The sequence below is a fragment of the Phascolarctos cinereus genome, unplaced genomic scaffold, assembly GCF_003287225.1.
Source record: "Phascolarctos cinereus isolate Bilbo 61053 unplaced genomic scaffold, phaCin_HiC Scaffold_2;HRSCAF=192, whole genome shotgun sequence".
Taxonomy (NCBI): Eukaryota; Metazoa; Chordata; class Mammalia; order Diprotodontia; family Phascolarctidae; genus Phascolarctos; species Phascolarctos cinereus.
In genome coordinates this window covers 36,461,758-36,478,138 of record NW_027555625.1, presented here as the reverse complement: position 1 = coordinate 36,478,138, position 16,381 = coordinate 36,461,758, and the positions used below count along the sequence as shown (strand labels likewise).

General features: G+C 38.3%; 1 protein-coding gene across 2 annotated transcripts in view; it reads left to right on the top strand.

The window, feature by feature from the left end:
* Positions 1 to 15,961, top strand: part of LOC110202768 (uncharacterized) — a 37,393-nt gene extending 21,432 nt beyond the window's left edge. The window contains exon 3 of one of the 2 annotated variants that reach the window (XR_013484437.1): positions 14,277 to 15,961. The gene's annotated coding sequence lies outside the window, so the exon portion shown is untranslated. Of the gene's footprint in view, positions 1 to 10,402; positions 12,465 to 14,276 lie in introns of those variants that run through there. The other variant, XR_013484439.1, reaches the window with a different exon arrangement.
* Positions 15,962 to 16,381: the final 420 nt, after the last annotated feature.

The following is a 16,381-nucleotide window of genomic DNA, read 5'->3' as shown; positions in this document are numbered from 1 at the left end:
GAGGCCTGGCACTCTTTCCCCTGCACTACCTAGCTGCTCAGTCAGAGAGCTGCTGAGGCCCTAAAACAGAATGACGTACTCTGACCTATAATTTTTTAATATCGGTTTGCTAATTTTGTAGAGAATGTTTTTGAAAGGAGAAAGGCTGCCTGTGTGTCTGTTTTGTTCTTGACCTGTGATTTCATTGTTATGGGGAAGTCACAGTGGAGGTTACCTACACTCATCGAGATGGACAACTGCTCTGTAAATGATTGTCCTAGACCTAGGCAAACCATGATTCCAGAAGACTGAAGATAAGCATGTTGCCTGTCTCTTTCTGGAGAGGTGATTTATTTCAAGTATAAAATGAAACTTAGATTTTGGGGTGTGGCCAATGTGGAAATATATTTTGCTTGACTGTGTGTGTGTGTGTGTGTGTGTGTGTGTGTGTGTGTGATGAAGGTTATACTTTTCTTGGTCTTTTTTGTTCCATGAAGAAGAAGAAAAAAAATTGCTAAAAATAAAAGTAAAATTTTAAATTAAAAAAACCCTTCTGTAGTGAGGGTCTAGAGCATGTCTAGACCTGCTGAGCTGGAATATATGTAGAACAGCATTACATACTGGGCAGCTCAGTGGTGTATTGGATTGAGCACTGGATCTGGAGTCAGGAAGACATCTTTCTGTGTTCAAATCTGGCTTCAGACATTAGCTGTGTGATTTCTGACAAGTCACTTAACCCTTTTTGTTTCAGTTTCCTCAGGTAAAATGAGCTGGAGAAGGAAATGGCAAAGCATTCCAGTATTTTTGTCTAGAAAACCCCAAATGGGATCACAAAGATTCAGACACTGAAATAATGGAACATCAAAAACAATATCTACTTTTATATATATAATATATATATATATATATATGTATATATATGTGTGTGTGTGTATATACTATATATATGTATATATATATATATACACATACACAATATAAATAGATATACAATATGTATATGTGTGTGTGTATAGATACACATATTTGTATGTAAGCTTTTTGGAAATCAGGATCGTTTTATTCTTTGCCCTTGTTACCTGTGCTAACCTCAGTGCCTGACACATAGTAGGTACTTAATAAATATTTTGGATTTGATTGGTTTGAAAGGCTACCCATGCAGGAAGGATTAGAATTCCTTCTTTGCTTCCAAGAGGGAGGATTAGGCATAATTGGTAAAAATTGCAGTGAAGCAAATTTAGGTTTGATTTAAGAAAACTTACCAATGAGACCTATCTGAAAGTAGAATTGGACTTCCCTGAAGAGGCAGTTGGTGCCCTGCCGTCACTGAAGGCTAGATAGATACTTTTAATGGTATGTCATGGAGCAAATTCATTTTCATATATTATTTGGAGTATATAGCCCACAAGTTCCTTTCTAACTCAAATTAGGTGATTCTGTGAAGTCAGTTTCAGGTCAGCCATGGGTTGTTTTTTTTAAATTTTTTTAGTTTGTTTCTTAATCCAGCTCTCCTTGCATTTCCCTTCCTCCATCTGGCCCTAGAGAGAATTCAGATGGCTTCCTTGGAATATCAGAAATCTGATCCCTATAGCCAGGGTAGTTAAGCACAGCATCAGGAGGTGAGAAACAAGTATAGCATCCTTATTGCTATGAACATGTCCAGTAACCATGGGCCACACTGTGTCTTCTGAGTGGGGAGTCATACCTCATTCCCTCCCTCAATCCTTTCATGCCATACTAGATAGTAGAGGGTGCTAGCAAGAGGGGTTAGGAACATGCATGAGGCCTTGTTCCCATAGGCAGATGGGCAGAGAATGTGGCATGAATGATTTATCATGAAGATTTGAGACAATGCTAACTAAGTTGACATCGTAAGGTAATGAGATGGTGACAGAAGTATAAATATAATACAGTTCCATGTGGTATATAAAACAGTACATGTAAGTCTTTCCAGGTTTGACATAGACCTTCATTGATGTACCACTCCAAATGTTCCTATGGACTATTTGTGCCTGACCTGTTGTAGAGCCTTCTGAGCTCATATTGGTGTCATCAGCCACTGATGAGCACACTGTACTTTGCCCCTGACATAGTGATGTCATGTGGGTCCTCTTTGATCATGAAAGACAACCACCACCACACTGATGCTGTCCCTAGATTAAGAGGCTGTCATATTGGTACATAGCATAAGATGTTGGTCTATGCTTCGTTTCTGCCACTCTCTTTTCCACTTTTCCCAGCAGTTTTTGTCAAATAGTGAGTTCTTATCCCAGAAGCTGGAGTTTGTGTACCTAATCTATTCCACTGAGTCTAGCTACCAAGACAAACCCAGGAACTATATGAATACAATTACAAAACTCTTTTCACACAAATAAAGTCAGATCTAAACAAAGGGAAAGTTGTTCATGGGTAGGCTTAGCTAATATAATGAAAATAGCAGTTCTACCTAAATTAATTTACTTAATTCAGTGCCATACCAAACTACCAAAAAGTTATTCTATAGAGCTAGAAAAAATAATAAGAACAAAAAGTCAAGAATCTCAAGGGAATTAATGAAAAATGTTGTGAAGGAAGGTGGCCTAGCTGTACCAGATCTAAAACTATTAGAAAGCAGTAATCATCAAAACTATTTAGTACTGCATAAGAAATAAGAGTGGTGTATCAGTGGAATAGATAAGGTATACAAGACATAGTAGCCAATGCTATTGTTTGATAAATGCAAAGACTCCAGCTTCTGGGATTAAAAACTCAACTATTTGAAAAAACAAAACAAAACTGGAGAACCTGCAAAATAGTATGGCAGAAACTAGGCATAGACCAACATCTCACACTACACCAAAATAAGGTCGAAATGGATACATGATTTTGACATGAAGGGTGATAACATAAGCCAACTAGGAGAGCAAGGAATAGTTTACCTGTTATCTATGGAGAAGGGAAGACTTTATGACCAAACAAGAGATAGAGAACATTATGAAATGCAAAATGAATAATTTTGATTACGTTAAACAAAAAAAAAGTTTTTTGCACAAACAAAGCCAAAGACACCAAAATTAGAGAGCAGACAGCTGGGAAACAATTTTACTGCCAGTGTTTCTGATAAAGGCCTCTTAAGATATATAGAGAACTGAGTCAAAATTTATAAGGATACAAGCCATTCCCCAACTGATAAGTGGTCAAAGGATATGAATAAATAGTTTCCAGATGAAAAAATTAAAGCTATCTATAGTCATGAAGAAAATGCTCAAAATCACTATTTATTAGAGAAATGTAAATTAAAACAACTCTGAGGTACCACCTCACACCTACCAGATTGGCTAATGTGACAGAAAAGGAAAATGATAAATGTTGGGGAAAATTCAAACACTAATGTATTATTAGTAGAGTTGTGAACTCATCCAACCATTGTGGAGAGCAATTTGGAACTATGCCCAAAATCACTAGCAGGTGAGTATCCAAAGAGATCATAAAAAATGGAAAAGGACCCACGTGTACAAAATCATTTATAGGAGCTCTTTTTCTGATAGCAAAGAATTGAAAAGAAGATAAAAATGTAATAGATTACTGTTGTGCTATAAGAAATGATGGGCAGGCAAATTTCAGAAAAACCTGGAAAGACTTATAGGACCTGATGCTGAGTGAAGTGAGCAGAACCAGGAGAATATTGTACACAGTAACAGCAGCGTTGTGTGATGATCAGCTTTTATAGACTTGGCTCTTCTCAGCAATGCAGTGACCTATGACAGTTCCAAAAGACACGTGATGGAAAATGCTATCAACATTCAGAGAAAGAACTATGGAATCTGAATGCAAATCAAAACATACTATTTTCACTTTTCTTGTTTTTTCTTTCTCATGATTTTCCCCTTTTGTTCTGATTCTTCTTTCACAACATGGCTCATGTGGAAATATATTTCATATGATTATCTATGTATAACCAAATCAAATTGCTTACCATCTTAGGAAGGGGAATTGGGAGGGAGGAAAAAGATTTGGAGCTTGGTCTTAAAAAAAGTGAATGTTGAAAACTATTTTTACATATAATTGGAAAATAGAAATTATTTTTAAGTGAAAAATAAAAGATTCTGTTATAGCACCATGTTCTGGAGAATCTTAAAACCACATGATATCTATCATATATATCCTTCCTTGATTTTAGGTGTGTGAGTATCAGAGACAGAATAGACCCTGCAAAGACTTTGTGAACTATGAAAAGTAGAAAGAACCAGAGATATAATAAGTAGAATCCTTAACAGGGTCTCCCAGGAACTATGGCAACCCTGAAGAATGACCTACTTCACTCAGGCCAGCCACGAATGAACAAAGAAGCCAAGAAAATTATGTTTTACAAACAAGGGTTAATTCATCAGCTATGCCACACCTAATAGTGAACTTGGTGCTGTCAATTTGAATCTAGTCTACCTAGACTCCAGAGTGGTAGAGGAAAATCGCTCCCAATTTCAGAGAGTTCCATACTTTGAGTCTTTCTTTGTGAATTTAGTAACCTTTTTTAAAAGCATGCTAATTATATAATAAATTTAAGAGGTTAATTATACTGTGCTGACTCTCAGATGCAGTACCAAATATTCCCAGGCAGTCTCCCATCCACATGTTATCTAAGCCTGACCCTTCTTAGCTTCTGAGATGACATGAGGTCAGACACTTTTTTTTTTTGGTGGGGCAATTGGGGTTAAGTGACTTGCCCAGAGTCACACAGCTAGTAAGTGTTATGTGTCTGAGCCTGGATTTGAACTCGGATTGTCCTGACTCCAGGGCCAGTACTCTATCCACTGTGCCACCTAGCTGCGCCTTGGTCAGACACTCACTGAGGTAGAGCCACATGTGTAGGACACATTCAGGATAATGGAAATGTAGATGAAAGACATCCACAAGAAAGTGATTTGAATCCAGGAGTGCAGAGCCCAGTGGATCACCATCCAGCATCTTAACCTTTCTTCCATCTTGTCTCAGTCTTCCGTGTCATCTAGAACATGTAAGATGGCATAGTTCATTTCTCCAAGTATTCCCTTCACTCATGAACAGAGGATTTAGAATGGTCCACAATGATGATGCCTTCCAATAATTCATTTTTATAAATGAAGAAAATGAAGCCATGCTCACATACTCAATCCCTCTTATAGTTTATAGGTTTCTGCTTGAATTCAAAAGAAGGTCCTTTCCCCATGTATGTTCCCTGTGACCAAATGGAGAGGGGGTTGTAGGCCAGGATTCTATGACCCAGACCTAGCCCAGCTGGAGTTAATTCCACCACCATCCACCAAATTACCTGCCACTCAGGTAGGGGGGGCGGAGGGGGACAGGGGTGTGGGGCAGTGTGACTGTGGTTCTTGGAGAAATGTGGCCAGGCCATATCTACTAGACATATTGACACAGTGAATAGAGCACCACATTTGGACCCAGGAAGACCTGAGTTCAAATCCAGCTTTACACACTTGCACTAGCTGTGTGAGCTTGAGCAAGTCACTTAATCTCTGCCCCAGTTTCCCCATCTATAAATTGGGAATGATAATAGCACGTATCTCCCAGGGTTTGTGTGAGGATAAAATGAGACATTCATTGTAAAGCGCTTAGCCCAGTGCCTGGTACATACTTGGTGGTATATCCATGTTAGCTATTATTGCTTTTATTTTTTTATTAGCTTGTGGTCTATTTAGACCAAACAGAACATCCCTGTGCACACTTCTTTTGGCTAGTGAGGTTTTTACTTTGTTATTTTTGTAAACAGTCATTTAAAAATTCCAAGTTCAACCAAATGAGAAAAGAAGCAATAGGATATATGTGAAGTCATGGAAAATACTTGCATATTAACCATGTTGCAGGGGGAAAAAAAGGCTAGAAAAATCAAAGTGAAAAAGTTGTGCTTTATTCTGAATTTGGAGTTCATTAGTTCTCTTCATTTTTCATCAAGAGTCTTTTTCATGTATTATATTAATCAGAATAATTAGGTCTTTCTCAGCTAATCATTGTTGCAATATTTCTGTTTCTGTGTACAATGTTATTCTGTCTACTCACTTCACTTTGCATTAGTTCATCCAAGTCTTCCCAAGATTTTCTGAATCCACCCCTTTCGCCATTTCTTCATGCATAATATTCCACTATAACCATATAGGCATGGGGGGTGGGGTGGAGGCAAGATGGCTGAGTAAAAGCAATGACTTTTTTGAGCTCTCCTCCAAACCCCTCTAAATATATGTAAAAATGACTCTAAACATATTCTAGAGCAGCAGAACCCACAAAAAGACAGAATGAAACAAATTGCTAGCCCAAGACAACCTGGATGGTTGATTGGAGAGGTCTGTTGTGCCGGGCTAGGAGAGGAATGCAGTTCAGCATGGATCTCTCAGGCAAAAACAGGGCCGGGAACCTGGAGCAGGCCTCAGAGGACTGAATCGCCAGCAGCTGTGGTGGTTTCCAGACTTCCCAACCCACAAATGCCAAAGACAACTTAGAAGGTCAGTAGGAAAGGTCTGTCAGACCTGGATAAGAGAGGATTGAGGTCTGGCACAGCTCTGGGGTGGTGGCTGCTTCTGGAGCTCTCAGCTGACAGACAGTAGGTGGATCAAGCAGCTAATTGGCGGCATTGGAAGGGGTGGGGATTTCAGGGATCTCTTTGCTGGTGCTGAGGCAGGAATCTCTTGCTTTGCCCATGCTTGGATCTGGGTCACAGTCCTGGGTGGTAGTCCTAAGGCAAGGAGGAGTGCTGGCATGGTGGAACTTGTAGTGGTGGTAAAGAGAGAATCCTCCTCACAGTTCCAAGGCAGAAAAGAGTGCTTGTGGTCACTCATAGACCAGATCACAGGCCAGGAAAGGAGTAAACACCCCACCCTTGATCTTACCACCTTGGAAGAATAGAAAATTTACAAGTCCCTAGAAGTATGTCTGAAAACAGCTGCACAAAACCCTAAAACTTGGGACAGTACACCCTCCACACTGGAAGCAGAGCCCCACCTTAACAAAGAGTTAAAAAGTCAGATAATTGGCTGGGAACGTGAGCAAACAGAAGGAAAAAGCTCATACTATAAACTCTTACTTTGGTGAGTCTACAACCAGAAGAAGACAACAAAGTCAAAGCTCCTACATCTACAGCCCCTAAGAAAAATATGGATTGGTCCCAGGCCATGGAAGAGGTCAAAAAGGGTTTTGAAAAGCAAGTAAGAGAAGTTGAGGAAAAATTGGAAAGAGAAATGAGAGTGATGCAAGAAAATCATGAAAAACAAGTCAACACTTTGCTAAAGGAGACCCACCCAAAAAAATACTGAAGAAAACACCTTAAAAAATAGACTAACCCAAATAGCAAAAGAGGTCCAAAAAGCCAATGAGGAGAAGAATGCCTTAAAAAGCAGAATTGGCCAAATGGAAAAAGAGATCCAAAAGCTCACTGAAGAAAAAAATAATTCCATAAAAATTAGAATGGAGGAAATAGAAGCTAATGAATCTTATGAGGAATCAAGAAATTATAAAACAAAACCAAAAGAATGAAAAAAATGGAAGACAATGTGAAATATCTCACCAGAAAAACAAATGACCTGGAAAATAGATTCAGGGGAGAGTATTATAAATTATTAGACTACCAGAAAGTCATGATCAAAAAAAGAGCTTAGACGTAATCTTTCAAGAAATTATCAAGGAAAACTGCCCTGATATTTTAGAATATTCTGTTCTAGAATATTCTATTCTAAAATAGAAATTGAAAGAATCTACTTATCACCTCCTGAAAGAGATCCCAAAAGGAAAACTCTTAGGAATATGATAGCCAAATTCCAGAGTTCCAAGGTCAAGGAGAAAATATTGCAAGCAGCCAGAAAGAAACAATTCAAGTATTGTAGAAACACAATCAGGACAACACAAGATATAGCAGCTTCTACATTAAGGCTTGGAATATGATATTCCAAAGGTCAAAGGAGCTAGGATTAAAACCAAGAATCACCTACTCAGCAAAACTGAGTATAATCCTTCAGGGGACAAAATAAAAATTCAATGAAATAAGGACTTTCAAGCATTCTTGATGAAAAGATAAGAGCTAAATAGAACATTTGACTTTCAAATACAAGACTCAAGAGAAGCATGAAAAGGTAAACAGGAAAGAGAAATCATAAGCAACTTATTAAAATTGAACTGTTTATATTGCTGTGTGGAAAGATGATATTTGTAACTCATGAGACCTTTCTCTTTATTAGGGTAGTTGGAGGGAAAAGATAGATAGATAGATAGATAGATAGATAGATAGATAGATAGATGGCACAGGGTGAGTAGAATATGAAAGGATGATATCTAAAAAATAAAATTAAGGGGTGAAAGAATTGTACTAGGAGAAGGGAAAAGGGAGATGAAGAATGGGGGTAAATTATCTCACATGAAATAGGCAAGAAAAAGCATTTACAGTAGAAGGGAAGAGGGGGAAGGTGAGGAGAGAATGAGTGAATCTTACTCTTATCAGATTTAGCTTAAGGAGGGAATAACATACATACTCAGTTGGTATGGAAATCTATCTTATGCTATAGGAAAATAGGGGGGAAAGGGATAAGAGTGAGGGGTGATAGAAGGGAGGGTAGATTGAGGGAGGGGGTAAACAGAAGCAAACACTTTTGGGGAGGGACAGGTTCAGAGGAGAGAATAAAATAGGGGGTGGGATTTTCAACATGACTATATATGTATAACCTATATCAAATTGCTTGCCTTCTCTTTGAGGGTTTGTGGGGAAGAAGGGAGGCAGAGAATTTGCAATTCAGAGTTTTAAAAATGAATGTAAAAATTGTTTTTACATGCAACTGGGAAATAAGATATACAGGCAACAGGGAATAGAAATCTATCCTGACCTATAGGAAAATAGAAGGGGAAGGGGATAAGAAAAGGGGGTGGGTACTAGAAGAGAGGGCCGATTTGGGGAAGGGGTATTCATAGTACATGCTGCCTTGGGGTGGGGGGAGGGGAGAGATGGGAAGAAAATTTAAAACTCCAAATCTTGTGGAAGTGAATGTTGAAAATTAAAAATTAATTAATTAATTGAAATTGTTTAAAGAAATCATATAGGCTTTCCCTAATTTATGGGCATCCACTCAATTTCTCATTCTTATCCACCACAAAAGCAAAAAGTAGAATAGATATTTTTGTACATTTAGGTCTTTTTTCTTTTATCTCTTTGGGATACAGAAGTAATAACTGGTATTCTTAAGGTCAAAGGGCATGCACATTCTATTTTTTCTCATTCTTTTGATTTTGCTTTAAAATGTCTTGATTTCTCACAAAGTCGCTAGCTTCCATTTGCTCCATTCTAATTTTTAAGAAAGTATTTTCTTCAGTCAGCTTTTGGATTTCCTTTTCCATTTGGCCAATTTTGCTTTTTAAGGCATTCTTCTCCTCTTTGGCTTTTTGGACCTCTTTTGCCATTTGGGTTAGGCTATTTTTTAAGGTGTTATTTTCTTCATTATGTTTTGAGGTCTCCTTTAGCAAGCTATTGAATAGTTTTTCATGATTTTCTTGCATCACTCTCATTTCTTTTCCCAGTTTTTCCTCAACTTTTCTTACTTGCTTCTCAAAATCCTTTTTGAGCTCTTCCATGGGCTGAGACCAATTCATATTTTTCTTGGGGGCTTTAGATGTAGGAGGTTTGGCTTTGTTGTCTTCTTCTAGTTGTATGTTTTGATCTTCTTTGTCACCAAAGTAAGAGTTTACAGTATGAGTTTTTTCCTTCTGTTTGCTCATGTTCCCAGCCAATTATCTGACTTTTTAACTCTTTGTTAAGGTGGGGCTCTGCTTCCAGTGTGGAGGGTGTACTGTCCCAAGTTTTAGGGTTTTGTGCAGCTGTTTTCAGACATACTTCTAGGGACTTGTAAATTTTCTATTCTTCCAAGGTGGTAAGATCAAGGGTGGGGTGTTTACTCCTTTCCTGGCCTGTGATCTGGTCTATGAGTGACCACAAGCACTCTTTTCTGCCTTGGAACTGTGAGGAGGATTCTCTCTTTACCACCACTACAAGTTCCACCATGCCAGCACTCCTCCTTGCCTTAGGACTACCACCCAGGACTGTGACCCAGATCCAAGCATGGGCAAAGCAAGAGATTCCTGCCTCAGCACCAGCAAAAAGATCCTGCAATCCCCCTTTGATGAGCCACTTGATTACCCTTCTGTCTGTCGGCTGAGAGCTCCAGAAGCAGCCACCACCCTGGGGCTGCACTGGGCTGAGGCTGGGACCAAACTTCCCTCTCACCATGGTCACAGACTTTTCCTACTGACCTTCTAAGTTGTCTTTGGCATTTGTGGGTTGAGAAGTCTGGAAACCACCACAGCTGCCAGTGATTCAGTTGTCTGAGGCCTGCTCCAGATTCCCGAGGGCCCTGTTTTTGCCCCCAGCCCCACACCCAGAGCCTTTACAGCAGTCTTATATAATCTTTTTTTTTTTCAGTCAGCCAACAAACATTTATTAAGTGCCTGTTATGTGCCAGGCAGTATGCTAAGTTTTGGAGCTATAAAAAAAATGGCCAAAGACAATCCCTGCTCTCCAGGAGCTCACAGTATACTGGGGGAGATGACATGCAAAGAACTATGTACAAACAAGATATGTACTGAACCAATTAGAGCCCATCCAGAGAAGCAAGGCACCAGCTTTAAGTGGGATCGGGAGGGGCTTCTTGCAGAAAGTGGGACTTTAGCTGACATTTGAAGGAAGTCAAAGGAATGTAATGTAATCTTTTTCTGACCATTTGTCCAGTCTCCTGACCGTCTCTGGACAATGAGATATCCTTGAATTGTTGCTGCTGCCGCCGCTGCTGCTGCTGTTGCTACCAGCACCTCGGAGGCCCAGATCTGGTGTTACTGTCATGTGTACTCCAGACCAGCATCCAGGCCAGTGGCATAGGCTGCTCCTTCTGACCCCCTAGGTTGTCTTGGCCTGAAAAAATACCTCATCCCAACTTCATTTGGCTGTGCCACTCCAGAATATGATTTTTTGGAGAGGAGTGTTGAGAGAGTTTGGGAATGATCCCTGTATTCTGCCATGTTGGCTCACCTCATGCTTTGTATTTGTTTTGTGTTTATAATTCCCTGTTCATATTGTTTCCACCATAAGAATATCGATTCTTAGAGGGCAGGGACTATTTGATTTTCCTTTATGAACCCTGTGCCTAGAATAGTGCCCTGCACATGTGAGGTATTTAATATATGCTTGTTGATTGCCAGAGAGGAAGCCAAGGCCCTGACAGGAAAGTGATTGAAGAGCCAGAAGGCATACAGAGTAAGAGGGCCATGATTTCATCACAGGTATATAAACCTCATCTCAAAAACCTGACCATAACTGTGACTCCAAAATGAAGCACTCTGTTACCCAATACTGCCCTCCTAAGTGACATCCTTCACATGAAATGCTTCCCATGTGCCTAATGTCCTCTTCATAAGAGTATCTAACATTTACGTATTCATTTGTTCACCTTTCTAGTCTATTGTATGGTCAATACTAATCTTGTTGTTTGAGAGATGCAAAGGAAAGAGAGTAATAGCATGAAATATTTATATCCTGATTTAAGATTTACAAAACATTTTCCATGAAGAAGCCAATAGGTCTGAATATTTCCATTTTATAGATAAGAAAAGTGAGGCTTAGGGAGAAAGCAGTTTTACAAGGCTCATACTGAGCATGTTAAATCCAGGAATCCAATCCTGGACAAATCCAGGTCCACAAATAACTTGAGCCTGTCCCAGTTTCTCACCTCTACTCTAAGACCAAAGGAGACCAAGACTACTAGTTGAATTGGCAGGTCAGTACTACAGGGAAGTCAAGATTAAGTTTCCAGGTGAATCCTTAGAGGCCTCAAGCAGTTAGAGGAAGAAGGATATATAAAACTTTGTAGTGGTCTCTGATTTTTCCTTTGTTATCACTTGATTCTCCTTTGACTAGTTTTAATGTTAATATGTGGGAAGAATCAACCTTCACTCTTGATTTTGTGGTTGCAGTCTTACACTCTTTACTCAGAATACAGGCAATTTCTGGAGGAGTCTACATTTGACCCACAGATCCCTCTGTCATTTCATAGGGATCTAATGGCAAACAATTGCATCTGGTATCTATAGCGTAAAATGAAAAGGGAAAACCAAGCACAGTTAGGCAGTTTTACAAACTGTTACATAAAAATAAAATTGCCTACACAGAGAGAGATGGACAGAGGGTACTTCTTAGCCATGTTATTGTATCAACTATGACATTGTGAAAAGCTTGACAAGCAGTTTGGAATAATTGGGGCCCAAGGCATACTTCTTCAAATCCTGTCATAATGATGGTAATCTTTAGCCTCATTCATTCAGTTGGGGTCTACTGAATCTTTAGACTTGCATCTTTTACCCTTATATGCTTTCCAGAATATTTGTATTCATTAGTTTGGGGATTTCAGCCTGATCCTTATCGTCGTTGTTTTGTTTCTTAGGTATTCATAGAATCATTATTGGGAATCATCATTTTATTAGGCATTGCATGGGGTGCAATTCTTGGTGTTTAAATTCTTATATAATGGTTGGGAAAAAAAGAAAAGAGCAAGAATAAAATCTCAGAGTGATAGCCATATGCCAAGTGGTATGAGTGACCTGAGGCATTACAAGGATTGTCATAAAAACAAGCAGGTTATGTCTGTGATGGTATAGAAGGAGGTTGCTTGGGAAAACCAGGAGTCCACTGCTGTAGGCCACAGCTATTCTGGAACCTGGGTCTGACTTTCTAATCATTAATTGAATAGTATGTAGGAGATAATAATGATTTTAAAAACTAGTCTGTGTGTATATATCAATAACAGAAAACAACAAAAATCATATGATTATCTCAATAGATGCAGAAAAAGCTTTTGACAAAGTACAACCCCCATTCTTATTAAAAACAAAGAAAGCATAGGAATAAATAGGGATTTTCTTAAACTGATAACTAGCATTTATCTAAAACCAAGAGCAAGCATTATGTGTACTGGGGATAAACCTGAAGTCTTTCCAGGAAGTTGAGGAATAAAGTAAGAGTGGCCATTAATAATACTGTTATTCAATATTATGCTTGAAATGCTATCTATAGTAACAAGATAAGACAAAGAAACTGAAGGAATAAAAATAAGCAATGCAGAAACAGAGCTATCACTCCTTGCAGGTGATATGATGGTAACCTTAGAGAACCCTAGAGAATCAACTAAAAAACTAGTTGAAACAATGAGGAACTTTAGCAGGGTTGCAGTTTATAAAATAAGCCCACATAAATCATCAGCATTTCTCTACACTTCCAACAAAACCCAGCAGGAAGAGATAGAGAAATTCCATTTAAAATAACTCCAGACAACATGAAATACTTTGAAGTACTTCCAAGTACTGCCAAGATAAACCTAGGGATAATATGAACACAATTGCAAAACACTATTGGAGAAATATTAATAGCCCATGGGTAGGCTGAGCCAATATGATACAATGACAATTCTACCTAAATTCATTTAGTCATTCAGTGCCATAACAGTCAAACTAAAAAAGAATTATTTTATACAGCTGGCAAAACTAGTAACAGAATTCACCTGGAAGAACAAAAGGTCAAGAATATCAAGGGAATCAATGAAAATGTGAATGAGGGAAGCCTAGGAAGTCCAGATTTTTGTCAAAAATCTGGTACTGGCTAAGAAATAGACTGGAATAGATTAGGTACACAATACACAGTAGTAAATGACCATAGTAATCTAGTGTTTGGTAAATGCAAAGATTCAAACTTTCACCATTTCAAAAGAATTGCTGGGAAACCTGGCAAGCAGTTTGGTAGGCAAAATATAGTCTCATTGGTCAGTAGACCTATATTTTGATCTTCCAGGAGAAACTTCAGTTCATGCCTCTGGTCAATGACCAGTAAAGGATGTTCAAAAATGGGCAAAGCTGATGGCCATTCATGGTCCCATGCTGAGCAGTAGCTTCATAGACAACTCTAGTAGACAGGGTCACCCATTGGTCAGGGCTTATAGGACCACTGGCCAAATGCCATAGGTCCATTTCTCTAACAAAGGAATGTGAAGGGTGGAAGGACAGTAAAAAATAGCTGGGGACTTTCCATATCATTGAGTCACCTCTGCCACACTGGGTTTGGTCACTTACTCAGCAGAAAGGATAAAGGTCCTCTAGTCAGCTTCTTAGGATTAAGCAAGTGGATTCACTAGACTGACTAACTATATATCAATAGATAAATATAACAGTAATAGTCTTTTCCTGTATAGAATTACACTAATCTGAAAGTTTGGAATAAAATAAGAGTCTAATTAATTGTCTATCACATTACCCAGCTGCAGATGCAATCCACCCCCAAGGTCCAAGTGCCCAGAATTCCTCAGTGGGCCATAGACTTGTGTACTTCAAGCATATACGCTGCTGACCTGAAAACCACCAGCTGTCTCTCCAAGGCCATGAATTGGTAAAGGATTCCTTGTGGGTTGATCAGATTTTCAAGCCAATGGCAGTGAATGAAGTCAGCATGGATGGCCTGCATCTATCTGGTCATTCAATGAATTCTGAGCCTCAGAACCCACTGTGTCCCATTTGCATGCACGGGTCTGTTTGATGATATCACTGATCTGCGTTAAAAATAGGTTTATCATATTTTTACTTAGAACACATCCACTGCAGAGTTCTCCCAGACTAACTTACACATGTTGGCACCACTGATCGAAAATAAATTCCATGCATAAAACTAGATGTTGTTTCCTTTTTGTCTATCTCCAGCAACCAGCCAACGTCTGGCATGTAGTAGACCCTTAATAAGTACTTTTGGCTGGTTTAATTGATTGATATGATTTAATTGGGCCTCTGTTATGGGATTAGTGGTTTCTCCTAATTGTTGGTCCCTTTTTAGGCCTTTCTATTCTCAAATGAAACAGCATCGACTCTCTCACAAAGATGTCCTTGGACTCCAAGGGACCTTGATATCAGGTCAAGCCCTAAGTCTTTGTCATCCAGGGGTTCTTAATCTGTGTTTTGTAGACTTATTTTCAAATTTTCATTTCATTTCATTTCATTGTATTTCAATATAATTTGTTTCCTTTATAATTCTGTTTATGATATATATCTAAAAATTTTATACTAAAAGGGCTGTACCACACTGCCAAAAGGGTCCATGGTGCACAAGAAGGTTAAGAATCCCTGTTGTAGTGAATGTGTTATCATTGCATCTGATTACCTGCTCTTGGTTTTCAATGTATACTTTTTATGATGTTAAAAAAGATCCCTCTATTGCCTATATTTGGCAGGGCTTTTTTCTGTATTAGCATCAGTAAGGTCTGTGCTTTGTCAAAACGTTTTGCTACGTTTGTTAAGATAATCAAGTTGTTTGAGATATCTTTCTTTCTAAAATGATTAATGATGTTGCTTATTTTCTTATTGTTGAACCATCCTTGCCTCCTTGTTATAAATCTAATGTGTTCCTAATGAATTATTTCTTGAATAATTTGCTGTGGTTGGTTTGAAAAGATTTTATTTAAAATTACTAAATTGGTATTCATTAATGATGTTACTTGATATTCTTTACCTGTTTTATGAACTAGGACTATATTTGTCACATTAAAGAAGTCTAATAGAAGTACTTTTCTTATCAGCTTTTGAAAATATCTTGTGAAGTGTGGATATTAGGTGTTCAGGAGTGTTTTCCCACCCTTTGGGGCAGGGATAGGGGGTACCCAGCTTGGGGGTATGATGTTAGTAAAATTGGAACCCAGCAGGATAGCTAATGGAAAATGAAGTATTAGTTGGAAAAATCTGAGCCCTCTTGTAAAGAAGGGTTTTGGGAGGAATTTATTGCTTTACCCTTTAGCCCTCCAGTCACAGGGAAAAGGAAAGAGGAAAATAAATTGCCAGTATCAAAACCTAAAAAGGTGAATTTAACACAAATGAAGAAAGTAAATAAGTAACTGGAAACGATTCTTCCCAGTTGTATGCCAATAAATCTCACAATCTAAATAAAATGGATGGATATTTATGTGTGTGTGTGTTTTTGTACGTGTAATACCTAGATTAACCAAACAAGAAAGAAAAGACCTAATCTTAGAAAAAAAATTAAATAAGGTATAAATGAGTTGCCAAAAGGAATGAAAATTAAAAAAAAAACCCTCTGGGTTCCAGTGGATTCAAAAGTGAATTCTATCAAACATTTAATGAACAACTAATTTTAATATTACATAACCTGTTTTTGAAAATAGAAAAAGAAAGGATCCTACCAAATTCCTTCTGCAAACAAATATAATGTTGTTCCTTAAGCCAGAGAGAGATTATAGCAGCATATCATCAGGGTTATATAGTATGACCAGGTTGGATATATATTAGGCATGTAGATTTGGTTCAATATTAGGAAAACTACATAATAGGTTATATTAATAACAAGAAAAATTAAAATCATATG